The sequence below is a fragment of the Triticum dicoccoides genome, chromosome 2B, assembly GCF_002162155.2.
Source record: "Triticum dicoccoides isolate Atlit2015 ecotype Zavitan chromosome 2B, WEW_v2.0, whole genome shotgun sequence".
Classification (NCBI taxonomy): Eukaryota; Viridiplantae; Streptophyta; class Magnoliopsida; order Poales; family Poaceae; genus Triticum; species Triticum dicoccoides.
The window spans coordinates 3,047,443-3,058,514 of NC_041383.1; the positions used below are offsets into that span (position 1 = coordinate 3,047,443).

General features: G+C 39.2%; 1 non-coding gene across 1 annotated transcript; it reads left to right on the forward strand.

Moving 5' to 3' along the window:
• The first annotated feature begins 405 nt into the window (after nt 1-405).
• TRNAN-AUU lies at nt 406-477 on the forward strand. The gene has a single exon. It is a non-coding gene; the product is annotated as a tRNA-Asn (tRNA).
• The last annotated feature ends 10,595 nt before the right edge of the window (nt 478-11,072 follow it).

Sequence of the window (11,072 nt, forward strand, 5' to 3'; positions counted from 1 at the left end):
AAGTCTCTTTACTCATTTTGTAATACAAGATCCCATGACTAACTCCTTAGTCACATTTCTTGCAAGCTTCTTGTGATGTTGTATTACCGAGAGGGTCCAGAGATACCTCTTTGTCAAACGGAGTGACAAATCCCGGTCTCGATCCATGCCAACCCAACAGACACCATCGGAGATACCTGTAGAGCACCTTTATGATGACCCAATTATGAAGTGACGTTTGATAGCACATAAGGTATTCCTCTGGTATCCGGGAGTTGCATGATCTCATTGTCAAAGGAAGATATACTTGACATGAAGAAAGCTATAGCAAATAACTTAAACGAAGTTATGAAAGAAGCTTCTGACTCATATTGTTCATGGGTTGAGAGAAGGAGTTGAACTCTAGGAGGTCAAATCCCCCCTTGTTCCTCAGTAGCTCAGTGGTAGAGCAGTCGGCTATTGACTGGCTGGTCGTAGGTTCGAATCCTACTTGGGGAGATTTTATACATTCTTTAATGTAAGAGTAAAGAATTGAATTAAAGGGATTGCTTTGACCCTTAGGAGTAGGTAACCTATTCGCTATCCTTGCTTCTATTTATATTTTATGATATCTCATCGTATCACATTCTGTTCTATGATTCCACTTTGACAAAAGGAAAGAGCATACCTAAGTTCAACAGCTTTACGTCCGCTATCCCGATCATGATTTTCCTACCCTCGGGGGGAAAGTAAAGGCCCTTCCCCCTTTGGAAGGCTATGGGCGAGGAGGTGAGGGAGTCCTGGATTAGGGGGTGTCCGGATGGCCAGACTATGACCTTTGGCCGGACTCCCGGACTATGAAGATACAAGATTGAAGACTTCATCCCGTGCCCGGATAGGACTTTCCTTGGCGTGGAAGGCAAGCTTGGCGATACGATATGTAGATCTCCTCCCATTGTAACCGACTCTGTGTAACCCTAGCCCTCTCCAGTGTCTATATAAACTAGAGGGTTTTAGTCCATAGGACGAAGAACAATCATACCATAGGCTAGCTTCTAGGGTTTAGCCTCTCTGATCTCGTGGTGGATCAACTCTTGTACTACCCATATCATCAATATTAATCAAGCAGGAGTAGGGTTTTACCTCCATCGAGAGGGCCCGAACCTGGGTAAAAACATTGTGTCCCTTGTCTCCTGTTACCATCCGCCTAGAGGCACAGTTCGGGACCCCCTACCCGAGATCCGCCGGTTTTGACACCGATAGGAGGGATTCAAACCCATGACACCATGGTTCGTAGCCACGTGCTCTAATCCTCTGAGCTACAGGCCCAGCTGTCTCCACTGGATCTCTTCCCGGGGGTACCCTTCATTTCAGGTTAAGAAGATGGGAAAGTGCCTTTCTCTCTATAAGAACAGTGTGTTCCGAGGTGTGAAGTGGGAGAGAGGGGATGTGATGATTGAGGTTTTGAATAAGACGACCTTTGCATTTTAGGTTTGGATCTTTTTCTTATTTCAAAATAGTGAAAAGTCCAATAAGAGGTGTTACGGTTTTTATCATTCTGGCATCGAGCTAGTTTGCTGCAGGACCTCCCCTACAGTATCGTCACTGTAGTAGAGTTTAACCACCAAATTCGTGATGGATTGGTGTGGTTCCTCTATGCCTAGGACACCAGAATATTGAACCATGAACGAGGAAAAGCATGAGATAAACATTGGCTAGTAATGTGAAGCCCCAATTCTTGACTGAAAGGGACACCAAAGGCCTCTTCCCTCCCTCTCTATCTATCCAAGAGATGGAAGGACAGAGTTTTTTTTTGGTTTTTTCATCTTTTCATCAAAGAGTTGAACAATGAAGATAGATGGCAAGTGCCTGATCAGGACGTGGAGGAACAAGGTTCAAATCGTTCATTCGCTAGGATGCCTCAGCTACATACATCACCGCACTTGCACTTGACACCTATTTAAATGGCTCGTCTCGCCGCTACCTTATCCTATTTCCATACTTTTGTCGCTCCATCCCCATATGGGAGGAGAACCCGTCGATGTCTCGGCTGTTGATACCGGAGGATCTAGGGAAGTCGGAGGAGAGAGCACTCATCTTGGGGTGGGCTTACTACCTATATGCTTTCACGAGTTATCGTCTCCGCACTTGGCTACCCAGCATTTACCGTAGGCACGATAAGTAATCACGCATATAAGAGATCAAAATACTCAAATAACTTTCATGAATTTACAAATCCAATGCCTACTAGTTTTTCATATTGTTCTTGCTAAGTTACTATTGTTATTGATATTGTCACAACTGCTACAAAATTATTGCTCTCATTGTTACTGTTACTACTACTGTTACCACTGCCGTCAAAACTATTATATTACTGTGCTACTGATCAGTTTGCTGCAAATAATTAATCTCCAAGTGTCGTTGAATTGACAACTCAGCTGCTAATACTTGCAAATATTCATTGGCTCCCCTTGTGTCGAATCTATAAATTTGGGTTGAATACTCTACCCTCGAATACTGTTGCGATCCCCTATACTTGTGGGTTATCAAGACCTTTTTTTGGCATCGTTGCCGGGGAGCATACCTATATTTGTTGAGTCACTTGGGATTATTATCTACTTATCACTATGAAGAATATAAAGGATACAAAGACCAAGATCGTTCCCTCTAGGACGAGGGTAGGTGAGGAACTGCCATCTAGCTCTGCACTTCATTCACCTTCTATTTTGAGTAGACTTGCAACACACCACATGCTATTAACCCTGATATGTTGCAAGTTACTAGTGATGCTAATTCTATGAGTGCCACTCATGATGATGCTAGTACCTTACTTAATGATGATGTGCCACTAGGTTATTTTCTTGATGAACAAATTGCAAGATCTAAAGAGAATGAAATTATTTAAACTGATGAGATCACTAAAGCTGATGAAGTACTTGAAACTGAAAATCATGAAACACTTGTTAGACCTGGCACTCCTAGATATGAATTGTCTAAGGTACCTGAAGGTTATGTTATGGATGAGGAGACGGCTAGAGACTTTCTTGCTTGCACTGATAGAGATGATCTAAAGAAATTATTATGCAAATTGAAAGAAAAATCATTGAATGCTAGAATGAAATGTGATCCTCAGTTTGCCACCTCACCTATCTTTGTTGACGATAAGGATTATGAATTCTCTGTCGACCTAGAGTTAATTACTCTAGTTGAATCTGATGCTTTCCATGTTTATGAAACTGAAACTGTTGTGGCACATCTTACTAAGTTAAATGATATAGCCACCCACTGGTACGCGTCGGTGCTATACAAACGGTTTTAAACCCCTTTCCACGACGGCATTTGGAACCGTCGCCAAGTGAGTGTGGGCGATAGGGGGTCCTTCCCACACAACCCAGAAAACGTCGAGGATATGGAGCCATGATCCAGAGGCCTTGCAAAATGTAATCGTGTGCGATGCAACACACACTAAATTCTTTCGCACTTGTAGGATCGGTGATTAAACATTTGTAATGACGCAGTGAAACTAAACGGTGTGTCGTCATGAACCATTTGGGAAACAGTATGCAAGGCACATGGGCGAAATCATTTCCGGTCGTAACTACATCCCACACAGTCAGTCCCCGTGAAATGTTTCCGTTCGTATATACATCCCACATAGTCACTGCAAGGAAAACATTTCCATTCGTGGGTACATCACACACATATTTCCCCGTTAAATCGTTTGTGATGGCGTTCCCATCGCACACAATATTAAAAAAATATCATTTGCGTTATTGAATGCATCACACACGGTGCGTTGAAGAAACTGTGTGGCAAAGGCAATCCATCACACACAGTTTTTATGTGATAAACATTTGCGTAAGAATGTCATGTGTGATTGTTCATCGATCTAACACGGTTTATTCCTAGAAATTGTGTGCATTGCCTTAGGTCATCGCCCACGGTATTTTCTCAATAACCGTTTGCAATAGCAAAAACCAATTAGCAGGATAATTCGCCATTAGCAGGCTAATTGCCCTATTATTAATAATCCATTTATTACTCTAATTGACATTCATATTAAACACATAATATATTTCATTCCCATATTAAGGAAACAGGATTTCATAGTTGAAATACATCAGAGTACAACATGATATAGCTTTAGCACTCAGCTACCCCATTACAAAACTGCACCAGCACCAAGTTTCACATGCAACATCTAGAACCTTTGGAAATTAATATCATAGACGATATAGAGAGAGATGCATCTCATTGGGAAAACTGCTGAAGCGGAAGGCGAATATTGAGCCTTCATTGATGTTGAAGGTCTTTGCAACTTTAGGCCAGTGCCCGTGGATGATTGACTACCATCCTTCGTCCTCTCTAGGAACACTACAATATTGAACCGTGGGTGTTGTATGAATACATTCCTTGCCTCCTGTCCATACAGGTGGTTTGAGAGGTAATCATCAGTGAACTATTTTGGAAAGGCCTGGAAATAAAGATGTGCATAAATATCTTCTCTATATTAGAAATGGGGCAAAGGAATAAAAAAGACAAGGTATGATAGTTAGTACCATCCTGTAGTGAACTGATGTCTTCTTCATTGTGCAGACAAAGATCTTGTTGCTTTTTGTCGCCAATTTCTTTATCCGAACAATCTTTTTGAGTTTCTTGACTTGATTGATATTCACGGACAACTCATTTCCTCATATGCAAAAAGGGTCGAACATTGGGTCAAAACCTCTGACAGCAGGACCTACATGTGCAAGACCAAATTGTTAAAAACCTAAGTATTAGAATGGTTCCTGCAATTGCACAATAATGTGCTATTAGACAACATACCATGCACGTGCTAACCTCATTTGTAAACCTCAGTGCTTCCCATTATATTGTTTCCCTACGACACATATAAGGTAATTAGTCATCAGGTTAAGTAAGGGTTCGCATGCTATCAGTAAAATATGTTGATGAAAAATAAGAAAATTGCAGATTCATCAGATTAATTCATGCATCATTAAGAACTAGGAAATATAGCAATTGTATATGTTTCCCATGTATTAAGTGCAGCCAAATTCGATTATTCCTCACATGCACAACAATACAAAATTATATCCACGACAATTGGACATTGCATTGCAGAATTGAACCAAGCAGTTAACTAAACACCACAACAAAGGAACCAAATATTAACTGAGCACCACATTGCACAATATAACATACTCCTAATAGAAGATCAAATAGTTAAGTAAACCAAGCATGCTTAACAACTTGGAAATATAGCAATTGTATTTGTTTCTCATGTATTTAGTATAGCCAAATTCAATTTATTTCTCACATGGTATACAATAACAGAATGCACCCACACCAATTGAACATTGCATTGCAGAATGGAACCAAACAGTTAACTAAACATCACAACAAATGAACCAAACGTTAACTGAGCACCACGTTGCACAATGTATAACATACTAGAAGATCAAACAATTAACCAAACCAAGCATGATTTACAACTTGGAAATATAGCAATTGGATTTGTTTCTCATGTATTTTGTAAAGAAAAAATCGATTTATTTCTCACATGGAAGACAATACAAAATTGCAGCCTGAAGAATTGAACATCACATTTGCAGAATTGAACCAAACAGTTAACTAAACACGACAACTAATTAACCAAATAGTTAATAAGAGAGAACCACATTGCACGACATATAGAACATATACACTAGAGCAACAGATTTCATGGTAAAAGTAGATAGCACAATTCACTAGAATTTGTTAAGGAAAGACAAGAGCGCGACACATGCAACGGGTAAACCGAGCATGCTTAACCGGCATAGCTAGCTAGCAAATGGCAAGGTGCTCCTCTGATGTCTACTACACAACCTTCTTCTTGTAGACATTGTTGGGCCTCCAAGTGCAGAGGTTTGTAGGACAGTAGCAAATTTCCCTCAAGTGGATGACCTAAGGTTTATCAATTCGTGGGAGGCGTAGGATGAAGATGGTCTCTCTCAAGCAACCCTGCAACCAAATAACAAAGAGTCTCTTGTGTCCCCAACACACCCAATACAATGGAAAATTGTATAGGTGCACTAGTTCGGCGAAGAGATGGTGATACAAGTGCAATATGGATGGTAGATATAGGTATTTGTAGTCTGAAAATATAAAAACAGCAAGGTAACTAATGATAAAAGTGAGCATAAATGGTATTGCAATGGTAGGAAACAAGGCATAGGGTTCACTCTTTCACTAGTGCAAGTTCTCTCAACAATAATAACATAATTGGATCATATAACTATCCCTTAACATGCAACAAATAGTCACTCCAAAGCAACTAATAGCGGAGAACAAACGAAGAGATTATGGTAGGGTACGAAACCACCTCAAAGTTATCCTTTCTGTTCTATTTATTCAAGAGTCTGTAGTAAAATAACATGAAGCTATTCTCTTCGTTCAATCTATCATAGAGTTCATACTAGAATAACACCTTAAGACACAAATCAACCAAAACCCTTATGTCACCTAGATACTCCATTGTCACCTCAAGTATCCGTGGGCATGATTATATGATACGCATCACACAATCTCAAATTCATCTATTCAACCAATACAAAGTACTTCAAAGAGTGCCCCAAAGTTTCTACCGGAGAGTCAAGACGAAAACGTGTGCCAACTCCTATGCATAGATCCATTGAACCCGCAAGTTGATCACCAAAACATACATCAAGTAGATCACGTGAATATCCCATTGTCACCACAGATAAGCATATCAAGACATACATCAAGTGTTCTCAAATCCTTAATGACTCAATCCGATAAGATAACTTCAAGAGGAAAACTCAATTCATCACAAGAGAGTAGAGGGGGAGAAACATCACCAACTATAATAGCAAAGCTCGCGATACATCAATATCGTGCCATAGAGAGAACACGAGAGAGAGAGAGAGAGATCAAACACATAGGTACTGGTACATACCCTCAGCCCCGAGGGTGAACTACTCCCTCCTCGTCATGGAGAGCGCCGGGATGATGAAGATGGCCACCGGTGAGGGATTCCCCCTCCGGCAGGGTGCCAGAACAGGCTCCCAAGAGGTTTTTGGTGGCTACAGAGGCTTGCGGTAGCGGAACTCCCGATCTATTGTTGTCTCCAAAGGTTTTAGGGTATATGGACTTATATAGGCGAAAGAAGTCGGCCAGGGGAGCCTTGAGGGGCCCACAAGGGTGGAGGGCGCACCCAGGGGGTGGGCGCCCCCTACCTTGTGGCCTCCTCGAAGCTTCCCTGGCTTGCACTCCAAGTTCCCTGGATTGCTTCCGTTCCAAAAATAACTTTCCCGAAGGTTTCATTCTGTTTGGACTCCGTTTGATATTCCTTTTCTTCGAAACACTGAAATAGGCAAGAAAACAGCAATATGCGCTCGGCCTCCGGTTAGTAGGTTAGTCCCAAAAGTAATATAAAAGTGTATAATAAAGCCCATAAACATCCAAAACAGATAATACTATAGCATGAATGCTTCATAAATTATAGATACGTTGGAGACGTATCGGCATCCCCAAGCTTAATTCCTGCTCGTCCTCGAGTAGGTAAATGATAAAAGAAAGAATTTATGAAGTCTGAATGCTAGCAGGTGCACGAGTTTGATCAATGATAATTTCAATCTTTTCTAGCATGATTATATGTCATATCAGTAGTTCATCTCATAAAACTTCTCAAGATCAAGTAACAATCTGTTCACATGTTAAAGCATAAACCATAAACTTTCTTGAAAACTAGCAAACTTCATTCTCAATCATCAAACAATTACAATTCATCTTGTTTTCAGGAAGGGTCTATGTCAGAGCTTTGATTTAGCAAACTCCACATACTCAACTATCATATAGTCTTCCATGATTGCTACCACTCAAAGCATATTCTTAGAACAAATAGCATCCATGCATCGAACACGGAGAAAGATAGGGGCTTAGTGTTTCGCTTCCCAACTCACTTATCATATAGATAATTGTCAACAATAATAATTCATGATCAAATATATTTGAATGGCCATATATGCTTAGATCTTTCCCCAACACACGATGCTTGCCAACTAAAGAGTAGGTAGGAATGAGAAGGAATACTACTGACTCTTGCATAAAAGTAAAAGATAGGCCCTTTGCAGAGGGAAGCAGGGATTTGCAGAGGTGCCAGAGCTTGATTTTGAAATAGAGATAAATAATTTTGAGAGGTATGATCTCATTGTCAACATAACAACCAAGAGTTCCCAATATCTTCCATACTACATACATTATAGGCGGTTCCCAAACAGAATGGTAAAGTTTTTACTCCCCCTCCACCAACAATCATCAATCCATGGCTTGCCCGAAACAACGGGTGCCTCCAACTAACATCAAACCTGGGGGAGTTTTGTTTGCATTTTTTTTTATTTTGATCTTTTGATCATGGGACTGGCCATCCCGATTACTAGCCATTTTTCTCGTGAATGATGAGCAGAGTCCACTCATCTTGAGAATAACCCACCTAGCATGGAAGATACTGACAGCCCCTAGTCGCTAGCGATTCGGGCATACAAAACAGATTATTATTTGAAGGTTTAGAGTTTGGCACATGCAAATTTACTTGGAACGGCAGGTAAATACCGCATATAGGTAGGTATGGTGGACACTCATGGAAGAAACTTGGTTCAAGGAATTTGGATGCACAAGCAGTATTCCCGCTTAGTGCAGATATTTTGGCTATCAAAGGATTCTAAAAAGCAAGCACCAGATGTTGGAGGATCTATAACAATATAACTTCTATACAAATACACCCAATCATAAATCATTACGTTGTCTTCCTTGTCCAACTTCAACTAATTTGCTCAGGTTTGAAAATAATTAATGGGGCTCACAATCATAGAAGATGTCTAAGATAGTATATTTATATGTGAAATCTCTCTTCCTTCAATAATATTTCATGAATTGTTCAAGTGACCAATACAATGCTTGCTAACCATCAATAAATTTACAACCTCTACTTCTTAGATGTGAAGTAATTACTCCCCATGGGACAAGCAAATGAAACATATATAATTTCAGATTTATGAAATTCAACTCATTCAACAATTTACTCATAGGATATAAGTGAAGCAAACGAGTAAATGACAAACTACTTCAAAAAGATATAAGTGAAGATCAATGAGTAGTTAAATAATTATGTAACTATGTGAAGACTCTCTCCCATTTAAGAATTTCAGATCTTGGTATTCTATTCAAACAGCAAGCAAAGCAAAATAAAACAACATTGCAAGGATAGCACAACTCATGTGAAGAAGCAAAAACTTAGGCTCAACCGATACTAACCGATATTTTTTTAAGAAGAAAGGTGGGATGCCTACCGGGGCATCCCCAAGCTTAGATGCTGGAGACTTCTTGAAATATTATACTGGGGTGCCTTGGGCATCCCCAAGATTGAGCTTTTGTGTCTCCTTAATTCCTTTTATATCTCGGTTTCCTAAATCTCAAAAACTTCATCCACAACAAGCTCAACAAGAACTCGTGAGATAAGTTAGTATAAACCAATGCAAAAACCTTATCATTTTCTACTGTAACAAATCACTAAAATTATTATTCAACATTTCATACTAAATTCCTCTGCATATTTAATACTCCTATCCTCAAATAGAATCATTAAACAAACAAGCATATGCAAACAATGCAACCATAACAGCAATCTGCCAAAACAGTATAGTCTGTAAAGAATGCAAGATTCATCATACTTCCCTAACTCCAAAAATTATGAGAAAAATACTACGCTGTAGAAGATTTATCAGAGCTCAATATTCAAGAAGTTTCAACATTATATCATTCTCTTACTTTTCTAGGGAATTTTTGCAACAGTGGTAAACTTTCTGTTTTCAAACAGCAACATGTATATTAGCAAAACAAGCATGGTAAAGGCTATCCTTGACATTTTTATTGAAAATAAAGATGCAAAACATTATTATAAATAACATCAAGAAAATACTAACAAAAGAAAATAATGCTCCAAGCAAAACACATATAATGTGGCAAATAAAAATATAGCTCCAAGTAAAGTTACCGATAGACGAAGACGAAAGAGGGGATGCCATCCGGGGCATCCCCAAGCTTATGCTCTTGGTTGTACTTGAATATTGCCTTGGGGTGCCTTGGTCATCCCCAAGCTTAGGCTCTTGTCACTCCTTATTCCATAGTCCATCGAATCTTTACCCAAAACTCAAAAAGTTCACAACACAAAACTCAACAGAAAACTCGTAAGCTCCGTTAGTATAAGAAAATAAAACCACCACTTAGGTACTGACGTGAACTCATTCTAAATTCATATTGGTGTGATAAATACTGTATTCCAACTTCTCTATGGTTCATACCCTCCGATACTACTCATAGATTCATCAAAATAAGCAACTAACACATAGAAAACAGAATCTGTCAAAAACAGAACAGTCTGTAGTAATCTATATCAAACGTATACATATGGAACTCCAAAAATACTACCAAATTAGGAAGTCCTAATAAATTTGTGTACCAACCCAGAGAAAAAAGAATCATATCAAAGAAAATTTCTGTGAATTATCAAAACTAATTTACTGGGTGCAAAGGTTTTTGATTTTCAGCAGGATCAACACAACTATCACCGTAAGCTATCCTATAGGTCTTACTTGGCACTTTATTGAAACAAAAGCTATAAAACATGATTACTACAGTAGCATAATCATGTGAGCACACAAAAATAGTAAGGGTAAATATTGGATTGTCTCCCAGCAAGCGCTTTTCTTTAATGCCTTTTTAGCTAGGCATGATGATGATAATGATGCTCACATAAAAGATAAGAATTGAAACATAAAGAGAGCATCATGAAGAATATGACTAGCGCATTTAAGTCTAACCCACTTCCTATGCATAGGGATTTTGTGAGCTAACAACATAGGAAACAATAATCAACTAGCATAGGAAGGTAAAACAAGCATAGCTTCAAGATTTTCAACACATAGAGAGGAAACTTGATATTATTACAATTCCTACAAGCATATATTCCTCCCTAATAATAATTTTCAGTAGCATCATGAATGAATTAAACAATATAACCAGCACCTAAAGCATCCTTTTCATGATCTACAAGC